The sequence below is a fragment of the Manis pentadactyla genome, chromosome 7 (assembly GCF_030020395.1).
Source record: "Manis pentadactyla isolate mManPen7 chromosome 7, mManPen7.hap1, whole genome shotgun sequence".
Classification (NCBI taxonomy): domain Eukaryota; kingdom Metazoa; phylum Chordata; class Mammalia; order Pholidota; family Manidae; genus Manis; species Manis pentadactyla.
This window is the reverse complement of record NC_080025.1, coordinates 70,802,109-70,816,535: the sequence shown is the minus strand read 5'-3', so window position 1 is coordinate 70,816,535 and position 14,427 is coordinate 70,802,109. Positions and strand designations below refer to the sequence as shown.

At 38.6% G+C, this 14,427-nt stretch overlaps 1 protein-coding gene across 2 annotated transcripts in view; it reads right to left on the bottom strand.

Annotated features, from left to right (window-relative positions):
- Nucleotides 1–12,329, bottom strand: part of DMTF1 (cyclin D binding myb like transcription factor 1) — a 44,363-nt gene extending 32,034 nt beyond the window's left edge. For both annotated transcript variants that reach the window (XM_036911850.2, XM_036911851.2), the window contains exons 1-2: nt 12,173–12,329; nt 1,178–1,300 (exon numbers count right to left, since the gene is read on the bottom strand). The gene's annotated coding sequence lies outside the window, so the exon portion shown is untranslated. The remainder of the gene's footprint in view (nt 1–1,177; nt 1,301–12,172) is intronic.
- Nucleotides 12,330–14,427: the final 2,098 nt, after the last annotated feature.

Here is a 14,427-nt window from a genome sequence, read left to right as displayed (position 1 = left end):
TTCAGATTAGGACTGAAAAAATTTCCAAATATGAACATGTAGTAGGCCCCTGACCTCACCCTCTCCTCACAATTTTTATCTCCTAGTTTCTTTCGTGAAATTGCAATGACAGTTCAGACTTTAAAATTTGTTTCTCAGAAGTTTATATCCATTATTTAGATAGAACTAGATATAATAATTGCAAGAATTTGACTTCTATGATTCATTAAAAACCTATGGCACTTATTTTGTAAAAAGAGTTTTTACCACATCCAATGAAAGAGAATCTGTTCCAAGTTTTCTGTCATATCAGCAAACTCTCACCACTTTTTAGTTATTTTTTTTTTGGCAGCTTTGTGATATACTCAAATAGGTGTTTAACTTTTGATTCTTTAGCCAAAGACTCATCACAACTTTTATTTTAATTGAATAATTACTTCTCCAAAACACTTTTTATAGTATTTAAGCTCTATTATTATCTGAAACATAGGAACACTAATTCTTTTTGCTGTTTTACTTAACATATGAAACAATTGCATATATCCATCAAAGACCAAATTGCTTTCTAATTGATATGGTGCTAGGCCTTCTTTTGATATAGAGAAATGTTTTTGTTTAAAGTGCCTTTACCTGCCATTTTACACATACATTATGTTCTTCCTGTATAGACAGAATGATCAGACTTGGAACATAATATTTCATGGTTGATAGGGGAAATGTATGGAATTATAATCAATGGCCTGGTTGAAGCCTCAGTTTTATTTTATAAATGTTCAATGAAGTCCTTGCCTCAGTACTCAATTTTGGTCTTGTCCATATAATTTTTACCAACTAAATAACACAGAAGACATAAGCCTTAATGTATATTCATCTCTTAATACTTACTTGGCTTCCATCCACAAAATATTACTCTGTTCATATATACCATTTATGTAAATTTTTCCTTGGCAGGAAAACTTAAGATCTATTAATACATGGTGAAAATCCAGTGATTCATTAATTTCACTATATAAACTTTTTATATATACAAACATTAAACAAATGTTTTTATAAACATTTACTTTTACAAATGTTCTAAAATCTTTACTATTTTACAGTGGTAAAGATGCCATTCCCAAATTAGATGGAAATCATGAACTAGTTACGACTAAAATTTGCAAATCACAAGGTGAATTCCTTGGAACAAAGGTAGGCTTACCTAGAAAATAGATGAATCAAGTATAGCCCTTCCCACAGAACCAAGTCTCCTTCCCTTAGCCACCAGCATCACTTTCATGTTATCCAGACTGTTTTTTCCCCATGTCCCCAACTCCACAACACTCTGAAAAAGTAACAGCATTACACGATAAGGTTTTAATAGGAATGAATAGTTGTGCACTAGCAGTATGCTGATTATACTCTAGTCTCAAGCCACTAGAAGAGAAATAACAAAACCAGAATTCTTTAAGAAACCTTTTGAGAATCAGCCTGTAGAAGTACTCCCCAATGAAGGGCAGAAATGACGAGGCACTATACCTACTAAATTTACAGGCAGTTAGTTTCTCAACTGAAGTTGTCCATCACTGGGAAGTCAAACATCAGTAAGTTCAGCATAGATCTAGGTACATGTAACATGATCCAGGGTGTACATTAACCAATAAAGTACCGTAAACATTACCAGTAACTACATAGTAATTTAACACCTCTCTTTACATATAATACCATATTTCATCTTAAAGCATTAAAAATTATGTGTCTGCTACAGCATCTTACTATGCTGATGGACAGTGACTGTAATGAGGTGTATGTGGGGGACTTAGTGAAGGGGTGAGCCTAGTAAACAGAATGTTCTTCATGTAATTGTAGATTAATGATAAACAAACAAACAAAAATTATGTGTCTTTGAACAATCCTGCCTAGTGATCTGTGGAAAAACATCCTAAAATCAGGCCAGAAAAGGTAAATTATGAGCAAGCTTTTGAATGTAACATGAAATGTAGAAAATCTGAAACAGTTTTTAAAGGTTTCTTTCAATAATCTTCTCATCTCCACCCCAAAGGGGCAACCAAAGAGTTAAAAAAGCACAATAGGATTTGAGATGCAAGGGGATGTTTCTGCAAAAACTAAGGATTAAAATTCCAATTTTTGCAGTATTCTAATTAGAACTTCTCTTTAGGATGGTGGTATTTGAGAACTGCTATACATAAATAAGTCTGAAACGGAAAAGTTACAGATCCTGCTAGAAAAACCCATAGTCAGCTAATAAAATTCATGGTGTTCTCATTTCCTAATCCATTAATTTTTTTAAAAAAAGCTAGTTAATAATACCTACTGCAGAAGATGCAGAATGAAATGTCAAAAAGACAAAATCAGAGTTCATTCTTTGATGGGTATGTATGCATGAGACTAGTGTATAAGCAATTTTACATCCTGCTTTTTAGAATTCATTAATATTGAAAAGTGTGTGGGAAACCAAGAAAGGTTATCTATCTATCTATCTATCTACTTACTTATTTATTTTTTTGTCATTAATCTACAATTACATGAAGAATATTATGTTTACTAGGGCCCCCCTTCATCAAATGCCCCCCACAAACCCCATTACAGTACTGTCCATCAGCGTAGTAAGATGCTGTAGAATCACTACTTGTCTTCTCTGTGTTGCATAGCCCTCCCCATGCCCCCCCATTATACATGCTAATCGTAATGTCCTCTTTCTTTTTCCCCACCCTTATCCCTCCCTTCCCTCCCTTTCTCCCCAGTTCCTTTCCCTTTGGTAACTGTTAGTCCATTCTTAGGTTCTATGATTCTGCTGCTGTTTTGTTACTTCACTCTTTCTTTGTTCCTATAGTCTTTGGGTTTGAGGTGAGTCTCTTGTAAGCAGCATACAGATGGGTCTTGCTTTTTTATCCATTCTATTATTCTGTGTCTTGATTGGTGCATTCAGTCCATTTACATTTAGGGTGATTATTGAAAGATATGCACTTATTGCCATTGCAGGCTTTAGATTCGTGGTTGCCAAAGGTTCAAGGTTAGCTTCTTTAGTATCTTACTGTCTAACTTAACTCACTTATTGAGCTATTTTAAACACTGTCTGGTCATTATTTTTCTACTTTCTTATTCCTGCTCCTCCATTCTTTATATGTTGGTTGTTTTATTCTGTGCTCTTTTGTGCTTCCTTGAACTGCTTTTGTGGATAGTTGATTTTATTTTTTGCCTTTAGTTAGTATTTGGTTGGTCTGCTTTCTTTGCTGTGATTTTAATTTCTCTGGTGACATCTATTTAGTCTTAGAAGTGCTCCCATCGAGAGCAGTCCCTCTAAAATACCCTGTAGAGGTGGTTTGTGGGAGGCAAATTCCCTCAACTTTTGCTTGTCTGGGAATTGTTTAATCCCTCCTTCATATTTAAATGATAGTCATGCTGGATACAGTATTCTTGGTTCAAGGCCCTTCTCTTTCATTGCATTAAATATATCATGCCATTCTCTTCTGGCCTGTAAGGTTTCTGTTGAGAAGTCTGATGATAGCCTGATGGGTTTTCCTTTGTAGGTGACCTTTTTCCTCTCTCTAGCTGCCTTTAAAATTCTGTCCTTGTCCTTGATCTTTGCCATTTTAATTATTATGTGTCTTGGTGTTGTCTTCCTTGGGTCCTTTCTGTTGGGAGTTCTGTACACTTCCATGGTCTGATCGATTATTTCCTCCCCCAGTTTGGGGAAGTTTTCAGCAATTATTTCTTCAAATACACTTTCTATCCCTTTCTCTCTCTCTTCTTCTTCTGGTACCCCTGTAATGTGGATATTGTTCCTTTTGGATTGGTCACACAGTTCTCTTAATATTGTTTCATGCTTGGAGATCCTTTTCTCTCTCTCTGCGTCAGGTTCTATACGTTCCTGTTCTCTGGTTTCTATTCCATCAATGGCTTCTTGCATCTTATCCATTCTGTTTATAAATCCTTCCAGAGATTGTATCATTTCTGTAACCTCCCTCTGGATGTCTGTAATCTCCCTCTGGACTTCATCCCTTAGCTCTTGCATATTTCTCTGCAGCTCCATCAGCATGGTTATGAGCTTTATTTTTAATTCTTTTTCAGGAAGACTGGTTAGGTCTATCTCCTTCTCAGGGTTTGCCTCTGTGATCTTGGTCTGTATCAATTTCTTCTGCCTTTTCATGGCGACAGATATATTTGTGGGGAGCTGGTGCGTGTGTTGGGTAAGAGAAAGTCCCTTCTTGCCAGTTTATGGCCTTCCTCTCCTGGGAGAACAGCGACCTCTAGCAGCTTGTGCGGGGCAGCTGCGTGCAGATGGGGCTTCTGATCTTGCCCGGCCGCTATGGAGTTTATTTAGCTCTGCAGTTGCTGTGGGCGTGGCCTGCCTCAGGCTGCTACTCCAATATGGCAGAGCTGCGTCGGAGGGGGAACAGGAGGGAGGCTGTTTATCACAGTGAGGGGCCTCTGAGCTGCGCTGTGGGGGTTCAGGCACCCAGAGTTCCCTGGGATTTGCAGCTGCTGGGCTAAGTGTCCCAGGGCACTTCTGTCCAGCTGTGGGGTCCGTCCCTGTCCCTTTAAGACTTTCAAAAAGCACTCACTTTTCTTTGTCCCGGGTGTGCCAGCTATGAGGACCTGCTCACAGGTCTTACTGTATGTTCCCCTAGTATCCAACACCCCACACACACACCGTGTGTCTGTGCTCTGGTGAGGATGGCTAGGGCTGGGTGTTTAGCAGTCCTGGGCTCCCTCTCCCTCCCTGCTCCGACTCCTCTCCTCCCGCCGGGAGCTGGGGTGAGAAGCGCTCAGGTCCCGCTGGGCCAGGGCTTGTATCTTAACCCCCTTCGCGAGGCGCTGGGTTCTCGCGGGTGTGGATGTAGTCTGGCTGTTGTCCTGTGTCTTCTGGTCTCTCTTTTAGGGTTAGTTGTATTTGTTGTATTTTCAAAAATATTTATGGTTTTGGGAGGAGATTTCCGCTGCTCTACTCACGCTGCCATCTTGGTTCTCTGTGAAAGGTATTTAACTGAGGTTTTCTGTATCACAACTTGCAATGCATAAAAAAATGACATTTAACAATTAACCTATCAGTGGATACTTAGTTGTTCCCAACTTTTCATTTCCTTAAAACATACAGAAAAAGGTATTTATAATTTTCTTCAAACAATATTAGTGAAAATTATTAGATCAAATATGACAAAATGTAAAACTCTAAAATCTTATGGCAATCTTATGTTCTAGAAAGGTTTTACAAATTTATATCCTAACCACTGAGGTAAAAACGGTGTCTTGGTAATCTTGCCAATATTTTTATTGAATGAGAAGCCACAAATGAAAAAAACAGCACAGCTGCTCATCTGATAGGTGGAAAATTATTACCTGTTTAGCATTTTAATGAATGTCAATCTCAGGACCCAAATTAACCTAAAATTTTGGGAAAAAGAAAAGACCAAAGGTGGATTTGAGAAGATATGGTGAGATAAGGAAAAACAGTCTGAAATAGCTAGATGAAGTACTTGATTCTTGACAACCTAGATTGGTCAAAGGTTATCCCATGCAGTGTACTAGCTTTAAATCAGGAATCTTGGTTCATTTTTTAAAAGTTTTATGCTCCTTTGCAGATCAACAAGCATATTTGTTCAACCAACAAATGTGTATCACATGCCTACCATGTGCCAGGCATTCTCTAGGCACCGGGGATAGAGTGGCATTTTTTACCCTGTCTCCTTAGACATGCTCTCATTTCCCAGGAGTTTCCCCCTACGACCTTCATAGAGCCATAAGATCAGTGTATTTATTAATATTTAAGAAACTTAAATGGTTTCATTTTTAATAGGTAAGACATTTACATGGTTCAGAATTCAAAAGGTAAAGGTGGTTATACAGTGAGATCTACTTCCCAGTCTGTCTCCCTGAAGGAAAAGAATGTTATTAATTTTTCGTGTTTCCTTCCAGCTATTTTATGCATATATGTCAATATATCCCTTTCTGCTACATTCTTTTTACAGAAATAGTATTACACCACAAACACTGAACTTTGCCGTAATGGCTACTTTATATGGCCTTAATAGCAAGATGAGGAGACACCACTTCCACATACACCACTGCAAGCTAACGACTTGATTAAATAGCAAAGTCCCTAAAGGTAAGACCTGATTTGGCCTGTTGGAGGGTGGAAAAAAAAGGCAGCTAGTAGAGCAGACTTCCCACCTAGAGAGCAACAACTGAATTTAAGGTTGGTTATAAAGACAGGGACAGATCTCACAAGGCCTTACAAAGCCTTGGAGGGTTTTAAGTTGGGGAATATAATTTACATATTTAAAAGATCACTCAAGACTGCAGTTTAGAAAATGAGTAAGAGAGTAATTTATGAGGACAAACTGTTGTTGAAAAGATGACTGTAATAAGTAGAATCAAAGAAGGCTGGACAGAGGATTTACTTTGGAGGCAGTGTTGACAGGATGTGCTGAATGACTGGAGATTTAACGAAGGGGAGTTATCTCAAGATTCCTAGCCTTTGGCTTGAACTGCTGATTGCATCTGGGGGCACTTAACTCTACTAATACTTTTATTACTGTTAGCATTAATAATTAAAGATGTAAGGCACTCAAATGAAGATGTCAAACCAGCAGTTGAAAGCTGGAATATGCATGGATGATACCTGTGAATTTGAGCTAGTGATGTGCAAACTGTTTTAAAAGATCACCTGGAGAGGCTAGAGACCACCACCTCGATTCCAGGTCTATGGCACTAACAGCCAAAAGTCAAGCAATACATAATGCAGCAAAGGAGACTGAGAAGGACCACCCAGTGATGTAGGAGGAAACTAACAGGTATTAACTAAGAAAGACAAGAGAGTTTTTCATGGATCATTAAGTAGCTGTGTTAAACAGTGCTGAGAGGATGAGACGATGAAGTGACTATTTGATCTGGCAATCCACAGAACATTGGTGGCCTTAAGAAAGAATTCCAGGAGAGTAGTAGGGGCAGAAGCCCTACTGAATGCACAGAGAATCAGAAGTAGGGAAGCCAAGACAAACAAGTTTTTTGTAAAGTTTAGCTTTCAAGGTAAGTAGACTGAGGAAATATTAGATACTGCAGCACTGTGAAGCCAGCTGTTACTTAGACACATCTGTACTGATATGGCAGAGTATAAGAGATGTTGAATAATCAGCATTTACAAAGCTAAGTATTTTAGTGTGGTATATCCTAATTCATTATACATGTACACTATGCTTAACCAGTTCACATTTGGCTCATGAGATACATACATCAGGAAACCTCCAATTCTACCATCAACTTTCTGGTCCTCTTTGGGGCATATAAATGCATACCACCAGCCTATTTATATTTTCTTTCCCCGTAATGGTTTTACCATATACACTATTTTTACACTAACTAGAAATGAGAAGATACAAGAAAAGATAAATTTTAACAGCCATTTCAACTGGTGAAATGGGATTTTGGCATGTTTCCATCATTTGGTGTCTATCTTAAATAGCAACAATACCCTAATAAAATCAAGAAAATGCCACCTGAAATGTGGTACAAACCATGTATAATGTTCAATATAGTACTTATTCACATTTAAACGAGATTTTAATTTATAGCTCCCAATGACAGGAGGACACTAATGTTCAACAAAAACAACTACTCCCGGATCTGTTATTTAACAGACTTTAATTAAAGAAATGACTCCTTCACCCTACTCCATTCCAGTATTACTGCAAAATTTTTGTTCAATGGATCTTACTCTAGACTGGTATCTCCATTAATTTCCTCTACATAACTGTTCCGACTTTCTGGGCAATTAAATGTCAAGTATCTTCCCAAAACTAGAACCAAGGAAAATGGCATTTCTTCCTAGTTTTGGAAATAGTTTTTTGATAAATTTTATCAGTTCCCAAGCACAGTACTAGTAAGGGTAGATTCTGTTAGTTAAGATCATGAGAAAGCACAGGAGCTAACAGTTGCTGAACCCAGACACCTGGAGTTGATTCTACATTGAAAGATGGGATGAGACTACATGGTATGGAGAACAGTATTACTCACATTCTTCTTTTTTGCCATGGCCTTCCAAACAGTCACATATATTTTATAACTTTTTTTTGCACTTATATAATTAGGAGCATCTTCCTAACATTACTATTCTTCTGCAGCATTTTTAATGAAAACACAGTATCTAAATCAATCTAACCATGAATCAATTACTGAATTTTTTTTGAGGCCATGCTATTATAAAGGATGGCCTCCATATTTGACTACCCCCATACCTACATTACATGTAAGTAAAGCTCCAAAAAATGCTTATAAGAGGATTTGCTTAGTAATGTATAATTGAAAGATGTTTTTAAGATTTTTATTTTGGAAAGAATGAAACTCTTTGCTAAATATAAAGTCTTCATGAAGAGAATCGGTGAATGAATTCATCAGAAAACAGACAAAGCCAGAGAATACTGATTTTATTTATGGTAAGAGTGGGGACACTTCACACTTGAGATTGAGTGCTTTGTACTATGGTCTAATGGCTCCTGGGGATTAGCTCTTCTGTATACTTTGTGGAAAAGTTTGAGTGAATTAAGGTAACTAATGTTCATTGTGGCTTGGTTTTAAGACAGTAAAATATGACTATATGCCATAAAATGTCAATAAATATGTTCATGAAGTTTATTTTAACACGCTTTAATTGCCTGAGATGCTAATTCAATTACCAACTATTGAGAACAGTATCATTAGAGTAAGGAGATAAACTTGGTAGTAAATACAGGTACAGCATTTCATACCTGGTTTGGCAAGAAAATAGTATTGCTTATTAAAAAGTAAGATTGTTTTTCTTCAGCCAGTGCATAATTTAAGAGCTTATAATGTATATTGGGCTACATCTTAAGATTTCATCCATTCAAAATGGAACACTATGCAAGGCACCATTAGAAAATCTTTAAGGGAAATATATCAAATTATTCTAATCCTTATTTACACTGAAATTGATTTTTGAAGCACACTTCCTCAAAAGTTACTAATAATGTACAAAACCAAAATGATAGCTTAAAAAAAAAGGGAGTAAACATTAAAAAAGAAAATCAAATCATTTATAATGAGCTCTCCAGTGTGCTTATCCCTGACAACTTCTTGTTACTCAGTAATGGAATGGGGTACCTTTCCACAAGGCTGAAACACAATAAAAAGTTTCCTTTTTTTATTCATATTATCATTTACCTTTATGTAATCAAAGCAAAAACAAAATACCTATTTGTGATTACACGAATTCTCTTTGCAAATGGGAAAAAAAGGGGGGACAAATGCTAAGAAAACAAATGCCACATACATCTGTACTTTATACATTTAACACTCCTAGCAACAGGTTCACTTTCTCAGGTCATTTCACATCATTTGGGAATAGAAAAGGCTTTGGTACTGAAATCATTCAGTATTTAGAAGTACCAATTCCTAGGGAATCCTTTTCTATGGAAAACAAAGTGCTAAAAATAATGGTGGTAAGAGAAAACTATTAAAAAAGAAAACTCCATTCTGAGAAGACAGGTAACACCTCAGTGTTAAACAGGCAGATATTATATATATTTTTAAAGTGGTACCCTTCCTAAACTATGGCTGTTCTAAAGTTTTCATGTCTTTGCAATAGATATGTTTAATACAAATGATCTAGGACCTCAATACTTGCAAAACCACTTGGCAACCCCCTCAATATTTTAACCTCTGTGTGCAAGGTTGTCAATCCCTAGGGACACTTGTTTCAAATTACCTTATTCATACTCACAGGTGCTAAATTAAGCCAACATAATGAAGCAAAACAAAAGCAACTGTTTAAATAACGGTATATTATTCTCAGGACATACAAATTTACAACAACATTAATAAAAATTAGTCTGTAGATGATGGAGAGATAAATGAAGTGAACAGAAAGACAAGCACTATGTGGGGAAAGTAAGGGCTAGCTTTGTTTGCATTTCAGTACGAACTAGTAACATCTAACTAACCTTATAATTAACTTAGCTCTCCTGATGCCTCCGAGACAAAGGACATAACCTTTCTCTATGCTCTTTAAACAAAACAAAACTCCTAGTAAAAAGAGAACTTAAAAAAGAGGCTATCTACTTTCTTTTGATTCTCTACAAATAACCATTCCCCAGCCATGCTCTGCTTTTGAAGCTCAAATTCTAACTCCAAAATTTTTTATTGCTTTCCCTCAAAATTCTTCTAAAACCTGAACACTCAGAGAAACCTATTTATGTAACTGCTCAAAGTATGCACTTAAAAGTTCTAAGTAAGGATGTATTAGCCCAGTAACTGTTGATGAAGACAGGGCAATAGCATTTTGGCTCCACCATCTAGCGCAACTGAATCAATTAGAGATTCATGCAGAATATGCAGGTTCTAGATCAGTCTCAAATAATGCTTATTTTGGGGTGAGCCTATCAACTAAAATAGTAAAAAAAAACAAAAAATTAACTTGTTCGTGGCACGCAAAAGCAGTTAGTATATGGGAACTGAAATAATGAGATAAAATTGTCAGAAAACATGAAATGTATTTTTCTTCATAATAAGTAATGTTTGTCCAGAGAGGTTCAACCTGTTTTCTGACCCGTGTGAATGAAGAAAAAAACTACTCACACCAAATGTTACTCAGAGAGCCTGACAATTTTTGAAACATGAACGAATGCATTTTCAATCTTTTCCCTAAATCTTAAATTTTGAAATCCTACCCTAATAAATGAAATCTTATCAATACTACAGCACGATAGTAAAAAGCTAAGTTTTTTGGTCTATCACCACCACAGTCTAGAAACGTTCAAATGCTGATAAATAACTAGAATTACCAGTAATTAAAAAAATACATCAATACTCAAAATGTTATTTGAAGCAGATTTAAAACTAACTCAATCTGAAGTAATGGAAATATATGAAAATCCCTAACTAAAAAAGAAATAGATTTTCTATTTGTAAAACTATAACACAACGGGATGAATATTTTTTTGCACTGGAGCTTGAAAGCTATAAATGGCTAATTGCCTTTCATGAATTAAAAATAAAGGTATAATTAGTGAAAGGTAAAAATTTATTTCAAAATATTATTCTAGGCATAAAACACTGCATTCAGAAAGTAATCCAACAGATGATGCATTTCTGTCGATGTCACAAGGAGCCTCGCCTGTCAGAAATGAGGCACACGATTAATCAAGTTATGAGAAAAGCAACCACACTGAATTTGAATTTCCAGACCCAATGCGGGAAAGGGAAAGGAGCCCTGACTTATACTTCATGGAATTATCACCCTCTCCTTATCTACACTCAGTATTACTACAAAAACATGTGCTGTATCATTCAACTGCATAGAACTGCACTTGGCCCCTTCTCTCAAACCGACGCCGGAGATTGGGTTAAAACACCCTAGGTCTCTGAAGAGCCTATCAAAAACAGTCTATTCTGGAGAACAAATAAGATTAAAAATTTAAAAAACTTCTTCGAAACTCGGCAAAATACATGACAATTCCTATGCTGCAGACTTGCCTTACTATCCTCTGCGCGGCTCGGCCTCTTTCCCCGCACTCCAGCCCGGTCCCTCCTCTATGAGAGGCTCAGGCTGACAGTTTGGCCAGCAACCCCGACTCCCTCTGCCTGGCCCAGGAGAGCTGAGCGAGTGAACCCGAAAAGCTGGGAGGAGAGTCTAAGACGCAAACAGGGTGAAAGAAAAAAGGCGGGGGCGAGACCAGCCCCAACTCTCTCAATCCCACCCAAACCCGCCTCTCCTTCAGTAGGCCACATGGTAAACCGAAAATGTAACAAAGAAACAAAAACGGAACACCACGAGAAAACAAGTAGAGGTTCCTTAATCTCTGCATTCCCGGGCCCAATTCTCTAGCGAAGCTCCCGGCCCACCCCACCCCCAGGGGTCCTGGCGCCATTTAGCTCCTCCGAAGCCGCCGCCATTTTCCGCCCCCGCCGGATCGCCGCTGTGCCTCAGCCGCTGCCCGTTAGCCTACTCTGCAGGTTAAGCCACCGCCAGAGGCCCGGCCCCGAGAGGGAGGCCTGGCCTGAGCGTGCGGGGACGGCGGCTTCAGCGTCACCAAGGCCCAGCTCCGACCCCGCCCGCGGTGCCCAGGCGCCGGCTGCTTGCGCCGGCTGGCGGGAGCAGGTTGGCAGTAAGGGGGCCGGACAGGCTCCACTGGGCGGAGCGGTCCTGGCGGCGGTTGGGACCTGAAGGTTCCATAGCACTTACTTCCTGTTTTGGGTCCGGGCACTTTGGAAGAACCAGGATGGAGGCTCCAAAAAATACCAGGATGGAGGAAGCAGCCACGGACAAGAGTGGCTGCAGCTGGAGTGAGCGAGTGCGAAGAGCCACCGGAAACGGAGCTACGGCCGCGCCCCGCCTCCAGCCCCCGCACACTCCCCCTCCCGCTCGTCTCTCCCTCGGGAAGCCCTGCGCGCGGACTGTGGCGTCACTTCCGGCTAAGTCGGAGTGTGAAAAAGGTCTCGGGTTTTTGGAGCATCATTTCCAGTCTATGTGGCGGTTTTGTGGTCTTTCCTTCTCCTAGGAAACTTCGGTCCCGAGCAACCCTTTGCTGATGTTATAAAGGAGGACCTTCTTTCTTTGGTATAGCTGTGGTCCCTCTAGCTCCGGGGACAGTTGGACCCCGCGGAACGAGTTTCATAATAATCCGGGCCTGGAAGGCGGGTGTGGATGCACGAGAAAGACTGAAATTTTGTGTCCGCCCCTTCACATTTGGCCTCGCTTGCAGCAGGCGCTCAAAGTGAGGTGTGATGCGGTTCTTGGTGAAATGTATCCTTTGTGAGTGTAGGAAGATGCTTCTTTGTAGTAGTGCACAGTCAGTCTTAAAGCACTGCTTTTCCACGCTGGCTGCCCTTCAGTTACCTGGGGCCCTTTTAGAGAAGATTGATAACATGTAGGTGCCTGCCATTGTATATTTATCAAAAGCCATAGACTGTACCCCACTGATAGCCCTAATGTGAAACAATGGACTTCAAGTGTTAATGACATGTCAAATTTTGTGTCATAATTTGTAACCAGTGTACTACTCTTGGGGATATTGATCATTGGGTGAGGCTATGCATGTGTGGGGCAGGAGGTATAGGGGAAATCTGTATCTTTCCCTCAGTTTTACTGTGAATCTTAAATTGCAGTCCCTAGCCTTCCCCCAAATGGAGTCTAGTTTTAAAAAGAAAGAATGAAAGGGCTAAAATAATCCTTTGGATTTGGATAACATGAGCTAACATTTTTCGAGTACTTATGTGTCAATTCAATGCTTTACATATATTAAACTCATTTGCTGTTCACAAATGCCAAAAGATCAGTACTGTTATTACAGATGAATCCCATTTTAGGTAATAACCAAAAGGAAGTGGAATGTGTCCAAGGGCACACAGTACATAAGTGGTAGGGTGACGATTGAAGCCTCAGCTCCAGAGCCTATACTTTGAACTATCCTTCTGCAGCTCACAAAGTAAGTTTCGGTAACAGTCATTTTATGATGAAAACATGATTACAACCAGTTTCCAAATTCTACTGAACTGCAAGATGGACATTGCCAATTTCCAAAAATAAATGCCAGAATTGGCATTTTATTGTGTCTAACTTTATTACCAACTTGTGCTACTCTCTGCATTTTACTGCATCTTTCAATTTTTAAATAAGAACATAAGTGATATGTAAGCAAAGCCATGAGTCAGGACTAGTGTGGTATAGATGTTAGAGTCAGACCTGAGTGTGAACTTTGACTTTACTGTTCAGTAGTGGGTATGGTATCACACCTCTCTGAGCTTCATTTGCCTTAAAATATTGAAATAATGAAATCTATCTTCCAGAATAATGTAGCCAACATGCTTTGCATAGAGCCTGACATATGCAGTGAGTACTTAAAATGTAAACTAATAAACCCCTGAACCAGAAATGCAAGCTACTCAAAGAGCAGTTCTATGAAATAATTACATATGTAAAATTGTTAACATCTATGAGGAAGTGGTTCCTAATTAGCCACATTTTTCAAAAAACAATCATACAGGATTCTTTCTCATTAAGGCATAAGAGAGTGATATCTAAATTATAGTCTGGCTGGCCATTCTCTTATGCAAAATCTTTGCTGTAATTCCCTAAAAAAGTCAAGTGAACCCTTATAGTTAATTCTCCCTTTCTGGGTGAGTTTCTTTCGTAACAACCTTTCCCAAGGTCCATTGACATTTACTTGGGGAGGACAAGTCCATTACAATATTAATTTAATACAGTGAATTCAATATCCACTTATGATAAAAACACTCAACAAAGTTGGCATACAGGAAACTACTTCAATATAATAAGGGCCAAAAAAATGGCAAGCCTGCAGCTAACATCATGGTGAATGGTGATGCTCTAAGATCAGGAACAAGACAAGAATGTCTATTCTCACCATTTAACATAATATTGAAAGTCCTAGCCAGAGCAATTAGGCAAGAAAACTGAAAGACATCCAAATAGGGAAG